A 13,332-nucleotide genomic window follows, 5' to 3' on the forward strand; every position below is an offset into this window, starting at 1 on the left:
CCTTATCTAATACACTCCCACACAAGTCTGAGCCATGTCCTTGCCCTGGCCTGCCTCCTGCCTTCCGGTGCCTCCTTCCAGGGTGCTGGGCTCTCGCTATCATTGCCCTAGGTCCACCCTAAGATACCCTGAAGCACTGTATCAGAAGGCTCCAGCTGCAGTACACAGGACCCCACCCCAGACTCAGCATGAAGCAGGCAGTGGCAAACAGGAATGGGAGGGATGGCCAACAAGCAGCTTTTACAACTGATTGGCCCCCCGGGGCTTGGGCCCTTTTTCAGTATCTGTTTGGACACTCAGGTTTAGAGCGTTCTGTGAAACAGAGAGTACCTTTTCAGAAAGACATTGGTATTAGTAGTGTTTCCCAGGAGGCCAATAAGGCTAGGACCAAAGACGGGAATTTTACAAGGTAGGCAGATATAGAGAACCCCTTCAAACGCCACCTGGGATGAAGAAAGTTTCCAAAGGCGCACCCTTTCTCTCTGGGCAGAGGGAATGGCAATGTGAAAATTTGATTAGTTCCCCTTTAGTGACTGAATCTTGTGGTCAGGAAAGAAGACTTCAGAAAGAAACTGTAGAAAGGGTATTTCGTTTTATCAAGTATTCAAAAATGTGTTGAATGTCTCCTGCATGCCAGGCCTGCATTAAGTTCTGAGACTTTAGTGATGAACAAGATGTAGGCCTACAATAAGAAGCTCACTGCCTGACAGGAAGATAGACAGGTAAAAAGGCAATTATAAAATGATGGGATGCACACCAGGAGAAGTAAACACAATCACAGTGGAAGCATATAGTTGGGGCATTTATCCCTCCCAAGGATGAGGAGGTTTCCCCAGAGGGAATACCAGAGGTAAGATGTTCTGTTTATTAAAGTATAGTTGACATACAATATTTTGTTAGTTTCAGGTATAAAGCATAGTGATTCAGTATTTTTATACATTGTGAAAAGATCACACTATGAGTCTAGTTACCATCTATCACCATACAAGTTATTACAATATTATTGGCTATATTCCCTATGCTGTACATTACACCCCATAGTGAAGTGAAGTCGCTCAGTCGTGACCGACTCTTTGCGACCCCATGGACTGTAGCCTATCAGGCTCCTCCGTCCATGGGATTTTCCAGGCAAGAGTGCTGGGTGGCTTGCCATTTCCTTCTCCAGGGGATCGTCCTGACCGAGGAATCGAAACCGAAACCGGGTCTCCCGCATTACAGGCAGACGCTTTACCGTCTGAGCCACCAGGGAGGCCCTCACACCCCGTGATTTAGTTTATTACTGGAGGTTTGTGCCTCTTAATCCTCTTTACCTATTTTGCCCATTGTCCCATTCCTCTCCCCTCCGGCAACCGCTAGGTTTTTGTCTGTATCTATGAGCCTGTTTGTTTTGTTATATTTGTTTTTTTAGATTCCACATATAAATGCTATCATATGGTATTTGTCTGATTCATTTCACTCAGCATAATTTTGAAGAATGAATTTAAGTTGGGGCAGATAGAGAAGAGAAGAAGGACAAAACAGGCTAGAGATGAGTGCTGCGGTGGCAGAAGTCAGAGAAGGAGCGGGTACTGCCTGGAAGCTGGAAGAAGGAATATAAGGCACAGTGTGGGATGGTAAGAAACAGGCCAGAGAGAGCAGACAGGGGGCAGGTCACAAAGTCCCTGTGTGAGTCACGTCAGCAAGTTGGTTTTCACTGAGAAGGCAAGAGGAAGCAGCTGAAATGTTTTAAGCAAACGAGTTACATGATCAGATCTGTGTAATAAACATATCACGGAGACTGAAGAGTCAAAGCAGACTGGGAACAGGACAAGCATTAGGGACAATGTTGCAGGAGTCTGGCTGAGGAAAATTAAGGCACAGGGGAGGAAGGAAGGGGTATAAGGAATATCAAGGGGGGAAGGGTTTGTGTGTACACACACACACACACGTGATAAAATATGAAAAAAATATTGCCATCACTAATAAAGTAATAAAAAGTAAAAGGGTATGGTATTTCCTTCTATGAACTTGATAAGGGTTTTTGTTTTATTTTAAGGGAATAAAGTGAGCTTAAAGCTCAGTATTCAGAAAACCAAGATCATGGCATCCAGTCCCATCACTTCACAGCAAATAGATAGGGAAACAGGGAAACAGTGTCAGACTTTATTCTGGGGGGCTCCAAAATCACTGCAGATGGTGACTGCAGCCATGAAATTAAAAGATGCTTACTCCTTGGAAGAAAAGTTATGACCAACGTAGACAGCATATTAAAAAGCAGAGACATTAGTTTGCCAACAAAGGTCCATCCAGTCAAGGCTATGGCTTTTCCAGTGGTCATGTATGGATGTGAAAGTTGGACTGTGAAGAAAGCTGAGCGCTGAAGAATTGATGCTTTTGAACTGTGGTGTCGGAGAAGACTCTTGAGAGTCTCTTGGACTGCAAGGAGATTCAACCAGTTCATCCTAAAGGAGATTAGTCCTGAGTATTCATTGGAAGGACTGATGTTGAAGCTGAAATTCCAATACTTTGTCCACCTGATGCAAAGAGCTGACTCATTTGAAAAGACCCTGATGCTGGGAAAGATTGAAGGCAGGAGGAGAAGGGGATGACAGAGGATGAGATGGTTGGATGGTATCACCTACTTGATGGACATGAGTCTGAGTAAACTCTGGGAGTTGGTGATGGATAGGGAAGCCTGGCGTGGTGCAATCCATGGGGTCGCAAAAAGTCAGATACGACTGAGCGGCTGAACTGAACTGAACTGAAGGGAATAAAGCGGTAGGAGACTTGCAGAAAGTTTGGATGTGAGTTTGAAGTCCCTATGGACCTCCAGGTAGAGTCCATTGGTAGTTGACTTTGTGGGTCTAGAGCTCGAAAGAGAAGCATAGACTACAGACAGAGTTTGAAAGTCTTCATGGTAGGCAGTGATCAAAATCTTTGGAAGTAGATGAAGTCACCAAGAGAGTCTGAGTCTATGGAGAGGATGTAAGGCAAAACCCAGGCTTTCCTAGTGGCTTAGCAGGTAAAGAATCTGCCTGCAATGCAGGAGACATGGGTTTGATCCCTGGGTCAGGAATATTCCCTGGAGTAGGAAATAGAAACCTGTTCCAGTGTTCTTGCCTGAAAAATTCCACGGACAGAGGAGCCTGGTGGGCCACAGTCCAGTGGGGTTAGTCCAATGTTGTTGCAAAGAGTTGGACAAGACTGAATGACTAAGCATGCACAGAAGGCAAAATCCAGAAGTATACTGGCCATTGAGATGAAAAGAAATGGAAGAGCAGCTGAGCGAGGGGAGAAAGAATGCTCAGAGAGATAGAAGGAAAACTAGAATAAAGTGATATCATGGGAACCAAGGCAGGAAGGAGGGACAAGGAGGGAGTGAGTGGCCGAATGTTGCAGAGAGGTTGAGCAAGACTGACAATGAGGCGGAAAAGTATATGCTGTGTTTAGCAAACAAGTCATTGATGACTTCTTTCTTTTATTTCGCTTAATTTTCATTACTTATTTCATCCCTCCCCCTATTTCCTTTGTATTAATTAGCTCAAGTTGCTATTCATTTCTTTTATTTTCCTTCTTGGTTTGGGAGCTGTACCTTTCCATTCTACCAGCTGCCATCTCTGTTGTGTCACTCACAGGCAAACCCATTATATGAGTATGTGTCCAACTATTTCCTCCAAATTCACTATTCTCCTGCTATTTCTCTTCCTCTGCAGGATAAAATCTTCAGAATGCTTTCACTTCCCACTCTCACACAGCAACATGAGACCTGTGGATAACTTTTACTTCCCCTCTTTCTCCTTTAGTACTTTTAGTTCCAGGCTATTATTAACATTTCCCTTGAAATATGTCTCTTCTGTTTTGTGCAGTTCTATTACACATTCCTAAATGGACTATTATTATCCACCCAAATGTAACTAATTATATATCTTACAGATCCTTGTTCAACAGTTGTTTTTTTTTCCCCTTTCTGTCCTCCCTCCATTCTGAAGCCTTTAAACTGATTCATTCATTGTTTGATCAGGTCTCTTCTTAGTATCATTTTCTCTGATAAAAAATGTGGGTGACATGTCCTTTGAATTCTTGCATATCCTCAAGTATATTTCTATTGCTCTGACAGGAGGGTAAGATCTTGCTACAGGATTCTCAGTACGCAGTATTTTTTTTCTGGTAATCCTCACATGATTCACTCTAGTCTTCTCTGCTTTGAGTGTCATAGACAAGAAATTTGATGCCCTCATGATACTTCTTCCTCTGTAAGTAACTTGTACTTTCTTTCTGGAAGAGAACAAGCTTTTCTTTTTATTCTCAGACTTCAGGAATTTACCAAGCTATGACTCATTTGTCTTGCCCACAACTTACTGAAACCTTCCAATCAGCAGACTTTAATTTAGCTTGGAAATTTTACTTCCTATTACTTAAAGTGTTAGTCACTCAGTTGTGTCCAACTCTCTGTGACCCCCATGGACCTCTTTTCCATTTACTTAATTTGTCTGCAGAGCTTCCCTTCTAGTTTCAGAAAGTCTTTTTGTGTTCAGTGCAATCGTTACATCCTAATCTTATTTTTAAAGTTATCATTGTTCTCTATTGGCTTGGTTTCATGTAAGTCTCTTCTAAGAGTATTGCTGGGCCCCTTAGGTATTATGGTAGTCTTTCCTTTTGTCTGATCCCTGGGCTCAGTGCCAGCTGCTAGGGAAGCTTAAGCAGCAGCAGCTCCACAAGTGGTAGGTATTAGTCCCCTTATCAAGGCCACAGGAGGAAGACTCTCATTCCCCAGTTTTCTCTCACTTCCTACTCTCAGGAACAAAGATAAACGCAGTGCACCTGTATGATTCCTCTCCCTCTCACCCAGCTGGGTCCCTTTGCCAGGATACCTACGGGTGCCAGATACTGGCTCTCAGCTTTCTTCACAGTCCAACTCTCACATCCATACGTGACCACTGGAAAACCCGTAGCCTTGACTAGACGGACCTTGGTTGGCAGCCCTTGGTGCCGGCCTTATGATCACAGAAGAAGGGGCAGTGTAGAGGTTAGGTGCTCACATGCCCAGCTTCAAGAAAACAGTATGATTCCAGTCGAGAAATCATTTCAGGGTGATATCTGAGATGGATATTACAGTAGAGAGACTTAGACCCTCTTTCCTATTACAAACACACCAATTCGGCAACAATTCGTGGACAAAATTACTTCAGTGAGAAACCCAGAAACCAACTGAAAATTTCCATGTACCATAGGCAAACATTAAGCCAGACTTGCTGAAGCTAGTAAGGAAAGTCAAGACACCTGTTTGCAATAATTGCTACCCCAGTACAGTTCCATATGACCAAGAAGAGAAACCATAGCTCCAAGTTTCTCCTAGGAAGGAAAAAGCTATTCCACATGTCCAGTGCCACAGTTTTTTTTCAAGGGGGCTACTCAGAGAACTAGCTTCTGTCTTGCCAGTCTTGGAGCTCTGACATGTCCAGCATAGTCTAACCACACAGGGGAGAACAGAGACAGCCATGTGGACTGGTAGATACCATGGCTTCTCCTCTCTAGCACAGAGCGAGCAAACAAAAAACATAGCTGCCTGATTCTCCTTGGCAAGGAAAAGAGTTGGCCCAGATTTCCAATACCACAACTTTTCCCAGGGCTTCCTGCAAGACTAGCTTCTAACTTGTTTGTCTTGGAATGTTGATGGGATCTGGCAAAATCTATACAACTTGGGGCTAGTGAAAACAAAGACATAGATTTTACCTGGCAGTCACCATCAGTTCAGTTCAGTTCAGTCGCTCAGTCGTGTCTGGCTCTTTGTGACCCCATGAATTGCAGCACACCAGGCTTCCCTGTCCATCACCAACTCCTGGAGTTCACCCAGACTCACGTCCATCGAGTCGGTGATGCCATCGAGCCATCTCATCCTCTGTCATCCCCTTCTCCTCCTTCCTCCAATCCCTCTCAGCATCAGGGTCTTTTCCAATGAGTCAACTCTTTGCATGAGGTGGCCAAAGTATTGGAGTTTCAGCTTTAGCATCAGTCCTTCCAAAGAACACTCAGGACTGATCTCCTTTAGAATGGACTGGTTGAATCTCTTTGCAGTCCAAGGGACTCTCAAGAGTCTTCTCCAACACCACAGTTCAAAAGCATCAATTCTTCGGCGCTCAGCTTTCTTCACAGTCCAACTCTCACATCCATACGTGACCACTGGAAAAACCATAGCCTTGACTAGACAGACCTTTGTTGGCAAAGTAATGTCTCTGCTTTTCAATATGCTATCTAGGTTGGTTATAAATTTCCTTCCAAGGAGTAAGCGTCTTTTAATTTCATGGCTGCAGTCACCATCTGCAGTGATTTTTGAGCCCCCCAAAATAAAGTCTGCCACTGTTTCCCCTTCTATTTGCTGTGAAGTGATGGGACCAGATGCCATGATCTTAGTTTTCTGAATGTTGAACTTTAAGCCAACTTTTTAACTCTCCTCTTTCACTTTCATCAAGAGGCTTTTTGCATAGTACCCTTTCATTTTGCAGCATAGAGCAAGCAGTTTTTTTTTTTTTTTTTTAATACCTAGTTTCCAGATTCTCTTTAGGAAAGAAAAAAGTTACAAAGAGTGTCCAATAACCCTAGACATCTGCAGACTGCAAATAACAACAGAAGTAGACTAGCTTAGCATGAAAGACTAGAGGCCCTCAGAACTGCTGGCTAGGCTAATTGGTGGGTATCTCCTCCTATACAAGGCCAGTCTAATTTGTCTAGCACAGACGCTAACACAGAAAGTTGGGGAAAATAAAAAATCAGGCAAAGGTATGCCAAACAAGGAAAAGACATAAATCTCCAGAATACTACCCTAATGAAATGGAATTATATGATCCACGTGACAGAGAATTCAAAATAACTATCATAAAGATACTCACTGGGGTCAAGAGAACAATGCATGAACAAAATTATAATTTTATCAAAAAGATAGAAAATATTTTTAAAGACCAAACAGAAGTTATGGAGTTGAAGACCACAATAACTAAATTGAACATTTTTCTAGAGGAATTCAGCAACTGAGTGATTAAACAGAGAAAGGATCCATGAACTCAAAGACAAATCACTGAAAATAATTCAATCAGGGGAGCAAAAGGAAAAGAAAGAGAGAGAATATAGAAACTTTAGGTACCTATGGGGCATCATAAAATAGACCAATAGGTGCATTGTGAGTATCCCAGAAAGAGAAAAGAGAGGATGGACTAGAAAGCTTATTCATAGAAATAATGACTGAACACTTAGCAAATATGGAGAAGGAAATAGACTTCTAGACCCAAGAAGCCCAAAAAATAAGATGAACCAAATTAAAAAAAAAAAAAAACCACTTTGAAACTTAATCAAATTGTCAAAATTCAGGCACAAAGAGAGAATTTTAAAAGCAGCAAAGGAAAAGCAACTTGTCACATAGAAGGGAGCCACCAAAAAACAATCAGTGATTCCCCAGCAGAAACCTTGACAGACAGAAGAGAATGGTGTGATATAGTCAAAGTGCTCAAAGGAAAAAACTGCCAACCAAGAATACTACATCTGGCAAACTATCCTTCAAATATGAAGGAAAGATAAAGAATTTCCAGACAAACCAAAGCTGAAGGAGTTCATCACCACTAGACTCTCCGTACAAGAAACGCTAAAGGGAGTTCTTCAAATTAAAATAAAAGTGTACTAAACAACAACACAATAGTATAAGAAATATGAAAACCTTGGTAAAGGTAAATACATACACAAATTCTGAATTTTGTATTCCTGTAATGGTGGTAGGTAAATAATTTTTAATTCTAGTGTATACATTAAGAAACAAAAATACTAAAATAACTATAATTTTAAAATATGTTAAAAGATACATAACATGAACAGATGTAAATTGTGACAATAGTAACAGAAGGAGGGACAGGAGAAGTTATAGGGTGGAACTTTTGTATATGATTGAATTTAAATTATTAGCTTAAAATAGACCCTGATAACTATGAGATATTTTATGTAAGCCTCAAAGTAACCATAGAGACAAAATACCTAAAGTTACACAAAAGAAAAATCAAAACATAGCAATACAAAAAAATCAACAAAATACAAAGTAAGACAGTAAGGCAGGAAAAGACAAGCAAAAGAATTACAAGACTATCAGAAAACAAGAAAATGGCCATAGGAAATCCTTCCCTATAAATAATTACTTTAAATGTAAATGGATTAAACTCCTCAATGAAAAGACATAGAGTGGCTAGACAGATAAGAAAACAGCACCCAAATACTTGCTGTCTATAAGACACTCGATTTAGATTTAAGGACACACATAAGCTGAGAAACAAGAGATAGAAAAAGATATTCCATATAAATGGTAAACAAAAGAGAACAGAAGTGGCTAATCTTATATCAGACAAAATAAACTTTAAGGCCAAAACTGTTACAAGAGACAAAGAAGTATATTACATAAAAGTGTCATTCTACCAGGAAGATAGATAGATATCACACATATACATACATACACATATACATTAACACACACTCAACATCAGAGTACTTCATCATATAAATAAACATCAACAGAATGTTTATAACAACTGAAGGGGAAATAGACAACAATAAAAAATAGAATATTTCAATACCCCACTTTCAATAATGGATAGAACATTTAGACAGAAGATTGATAAGAAGACATATCACTTGAACAACGCTATAGACCAAATAAACCTAAGAGATATACACAGACTACTCTAGGCAACAGCAGAACACATTCTTCTCAATTATGCATTGAACTTTCTCCAGGGCTGATCCATATTAGGTCACAAAACAAGCCTTAATAAATTTCAGAAGATTGTTACCTTTTCTGACCACAATGGAATGAAACTAGAAATCAGCCCCAGAAGGAAAACTGGAAAATTCACAAGTGTGTTGAAACTAATCAACACATTGTTAAGCAATAATAAGCTCAAAGAAGAGGTCAAAAAAAAAAAAAAATTAGAAAAATACCTCAAGACAAATAAATACAACATGTGAAAGTGAAAGTCACTCAGTCATGTCCGACTCTTTGTGACCCCATGGGAGTGGATGGCCATTCCCTTTTCCAGGGGTTCTTCCCAACCCAGGGATCGACCCCAGGTCTCCTGCACTGCAGGCAGATTCTTTACCATCTGAGCCACCATACTGAAACATAAGATGTAGCAAAAACAATACTAAAAGGGCATTTTATTGAGATAAATACACTACAAATGAAGAAAGATATTAAACACCCTAACTCTACAGCTCAAGAAAAGTAAAGAACAAACTAAGGTCAAAGTTAGCAAAAGAATGGAAATAATAAAGATTAGAGTAGAAATAGAGTATTAAAAATTAATAGAAAATCATGAAACTAAGAATTCGTTCTTTGAAAAGATAAACAAAATTGATAAGCCCTTAGCTAGACTAAGAAAAAAAAGACTCAAATAAAATCAGTAATGAAAGAGGGGACAAAACAACCCATGCCACAGAAATAACAGGATTAAAAGAGACTGCTATGTATGATCCTACGCTGACAAACTAGGATGACCTGGAAGAAACTGATGAGTTTCTAGAAACATACAACCTACCAAGACTGAATTATGAATATATAGAAAATATGAGCAGACCTGTAACTCATACAGAGGTTGAATCAGTAATCAAACACCTTGCAACAAAGAAAAGCCTAGGACTAGATGGCTTCATCGGTGAGTTCTACCAAACATTTAAAGTAGTATTGGTGCCAGTCCTGCTCAAAGTCTTCCAAAAGATTTAAAGGCGGGGGAGAGCAATTCCGTATTCACTTTATGAGACTACCCTGATACCAAAAGGCAGACAAAGATACCACAAAAAAAAAAAAAAAAAAAACTGCAGGCTGACATCCCTGATAAATATAGAGGCAAAAATCCTTACTATTAATAACAAATTTAATTCAACAGCACATTAAGATCATCATACACCATAACCAAATGGAATTTATCTTTAGGTTGCAACAATTTTTCAGCAGATGACAATCAATTAATGTGAGCCACCACATTAACAGAATAAAGGATAAAAATCACATGATTATTGCAATAGATACAGAAAATATTTGACAGATTCAGCATTCTTTCTTGATAAAAACTTCTCAACAAACTAGGAATAGCATAAAGATACCTCAGTATAAAAAAAGGCCATAAATAAGAAGCCCACAGCTAACACCATACTCAATATTGAAGAACTAAAGCTTTCCTTCCAAGATCAGGAGCAAGGTAAGGATGCCTACGTTCATCACTTTTAGTCAACATAGTACAATACTGGAAGTCCTAGCCAAAGCAAATAGACAAGAAGAAGGAACAGAAGGCATCCAAATTGGAAGAAAATAAGTAAATTTATCTTTGTCTGCAGACAACATGATTTTATAAATAGAAAGCCCTATAAACTCCATTAAAAAAAAAACTGTTAGAATAAACAAATTCAGTAAAGTTGTAAAATACCAAAATCAGCTGTGTTTCTATACACTAACAACAAACTATTTAGAAATTAAGAAAACAATTCCTTTACCACAGCACCAAAAAGGTAAAAGTCTTTTTACTAAGGAAGTAAAAGGCTTACATACTTAAAACTACAAAACTGACAACAACAACAACAACAACAAAAATCAAAGAAAATATGCACAAATGGAAAGACAGTCTGTGGTCATGGATAACAAAACTTGATATTTTTAAAATGTCCATACTACCCAAAGTTATCTACAGATTGAATGCAATCCCTATCAAAATCTCAGTGGCAACTTTTTTTTTTCAGAGATAGGATAAACAATTCTAAAATTCACATGAATCAACAAAAGACCATCAATCTTGAGAAAGAACAATATAGCTGGAGGCATCACACTTCCTGATTTCAACATATACTTCAAACTGTAGTAATCAAAACAGTATGCTACTGGCATAAAGACAGAAATATAGACAATGAACCAGAGTAGGGAAGCCAGAAATAAATTCATGCATGTATAATCAACTGATCTTTGACAAGGGTGCTAAGAATACATGAAGGGAAAAGGATAGTCTCTTCAACAAATGGTGTTGAGAAAACTGGATATAAATATTAAAAAGAATGAAATTGGACCCTCATACACAAAAATTAACTCAAAATGGATTAGAGACTTAAATGTAAGACCGGAAATTCTATAACTTCTAGAAGGCAACATAGTGGAAATCCTTCATGACATTGGTGTTGGTAATGGCTCCATGGATCTAACATTAAAAGCATAGGCAAAAATAGATAAGTGAGACTACATCCCACTAAATAGCTTCTGCACAGCAAAAGAAACAATCAACAGAGTGAAAAGATGACATGGGGAGTGGTAGAGAATATCTGCAAACCATTTATCTGATGAGAGGTTAATCTCCAAAATATATGATGAGCTCCCACAGTTCAATAGCACAAAGACTATTAATAACCCGATCAAAGAAAGGGGCTAACTGCTTGAGTAGACATTTCTTCAAAGAATATATACATACGCCAACATTTGTTGTATATGGCCAGCAGGTATATGAAAAACTGCTTAATGTCACTAATCATTATGAAAATGCAAATCTAAACCATAACGAGATATCATTTCACACTGGCTATCATCAGAAAGCAAAAGTCAACAGTGTTGGTGAGGAGGTAGAGAAATTGAAACCTTTGTACACTGGTGTGCTACGTTACTTCAGTCGTGTCCGACTCTGTGCGACCCCATAGATGGCAGCCCACCAGGCTCCCCCGTCCCTGGGATTCTCCAGGCAAGAACACTGGAGCGGGTTGCCATTTCCTTCTCCAATGCATGAAAGTAAAAACTTCACAGTCGCTCAGTCATGTCTGACCCTCAGTGACCCCATGGACTGCAGCCCACCAGGCTCCTCCATCCATGGGATTTTCCAGGCAAGAGCACTGGAGTGGGGTGCCATTGCCTTCTCCATGTACACTGCTGGTAGGACTATAAAATAGTGCAGTTGCTATGGGAAACAGTATGAAGTTTCCTCAAAAAGTTAAAACTGTCACATGATCCAGCAATCCCACTTTGGCATATTCATCCAAAATAATTGAAATCAGGATCTCAAGGAAATTTCTGCACTTCTGTGTTCATTACAGCACTATTTACAATAGCCAAAAGGTGGAAACCATAAATGTCCATCAACAGATGAGTGTAGTAAAAATATGTGGTATATACATTCAATGGAACGTCTCTGTGTGTGTGTGCTGTCACTCAGTCGTGTGTTGCTCAGTTGTGTCTGACTCTTCGTGACTCCATGGACTGTAGCCCACCAGGCTCCTCTGTTCATGGGGATTCTCCAGGCAAGAATACTGGAGTGGGTTGCCGTGCCCTCCTCCAGGGGATCTTCCCAGCCTAGGGATTGAACCCAGGTCTCCCGCATTGCAGGCGGATTCTTTACTGTCTGAGCCACCAGGGAAGCCCAATGGAACATTTACACAGCCTTAAAAAATAAAGAAACTCTGCAATATAAGACAGCATAGATGAGCCTTGAGGACATTATTCTAAAAAGGCATTATGAAAAAAGACAGTCATGAAAGACAAATACTGCGTGATTGCATTTATGTGAGGTATCGAAGATAGTCAAGTTCATAGAATCAAAGAGTGGAATGGCGGTTGCCAGAGACTGCACGGGGGAGGAAATGGAGAGTTTCTAATCAAAGAACATAATATTTTAGTTAAGCACAAAGACTACATCCTAGCGAACTGCTGTACAACATTGTCCCCACAGTCAACAATACTGTATCACACACTTAAAATTTGTAAAGCAGGTAGAGCTCATGTTAAGTGTTTTTACCACAACAAATGTTTTAAAAAGAAAGAAGGTAAAATGATACACAAGAGTAATTATTCCTAATTGTTGTGTAAGATAGTGGGGGGGAAAAAAAAGAAAGAGAGGGAAAGATAGGTGAGACATAGCCCAACATCACAACTGTGCACATCTCTTAAAAAAAGAAAGCCATCGAAGTCAGGATCTGTAGTCTGACCTGCACTCCCCCTGGCTGGTGGCAGTCCTCCAATGCCTGGTTTCAGTCCCCTGGCTCTGTAGATGGAGTGCCATCTTCACCAGTCTTGATATTGGCAGGAATCCCTTTGGTCCCTCCCACTTAGCTGCTGGAGAGATGAGGCATATATAATCTTGCTTGTCACTCTGCTTTTTGACCCCAAGGAGAAAAGGTCCTGGGCTCTTAGTCTCCTAGTTCATCTTTCTTTCAGGTTTATTATTCATCTCTGAGATGCAGAAATGATGGTTCCACTACCTAGTCTCCAGGAGATCATATTCTGACATCATTGCTCTCTGTGAACCCACCATAAAATGCCAGATCTAGGACTGGTTTCCTCTCCCTTGCGAAGCTCACACA

Source organism: Oryx dammah, unplaced genomic scaffold (assembly GCF_014754425.2).
Source record: "Oryx dammah isolate SB20612 unplaced genomic scaffold, SCBI_Odam_1.1 HiC_scaffold_26, whole genome shotgun sequence".
Lineage (NCBI taxonomy): Eukaryota > Metazoa > Chordata > Mammalia > Artiodactyla > Bovidae > Oryx > Oryx dammah.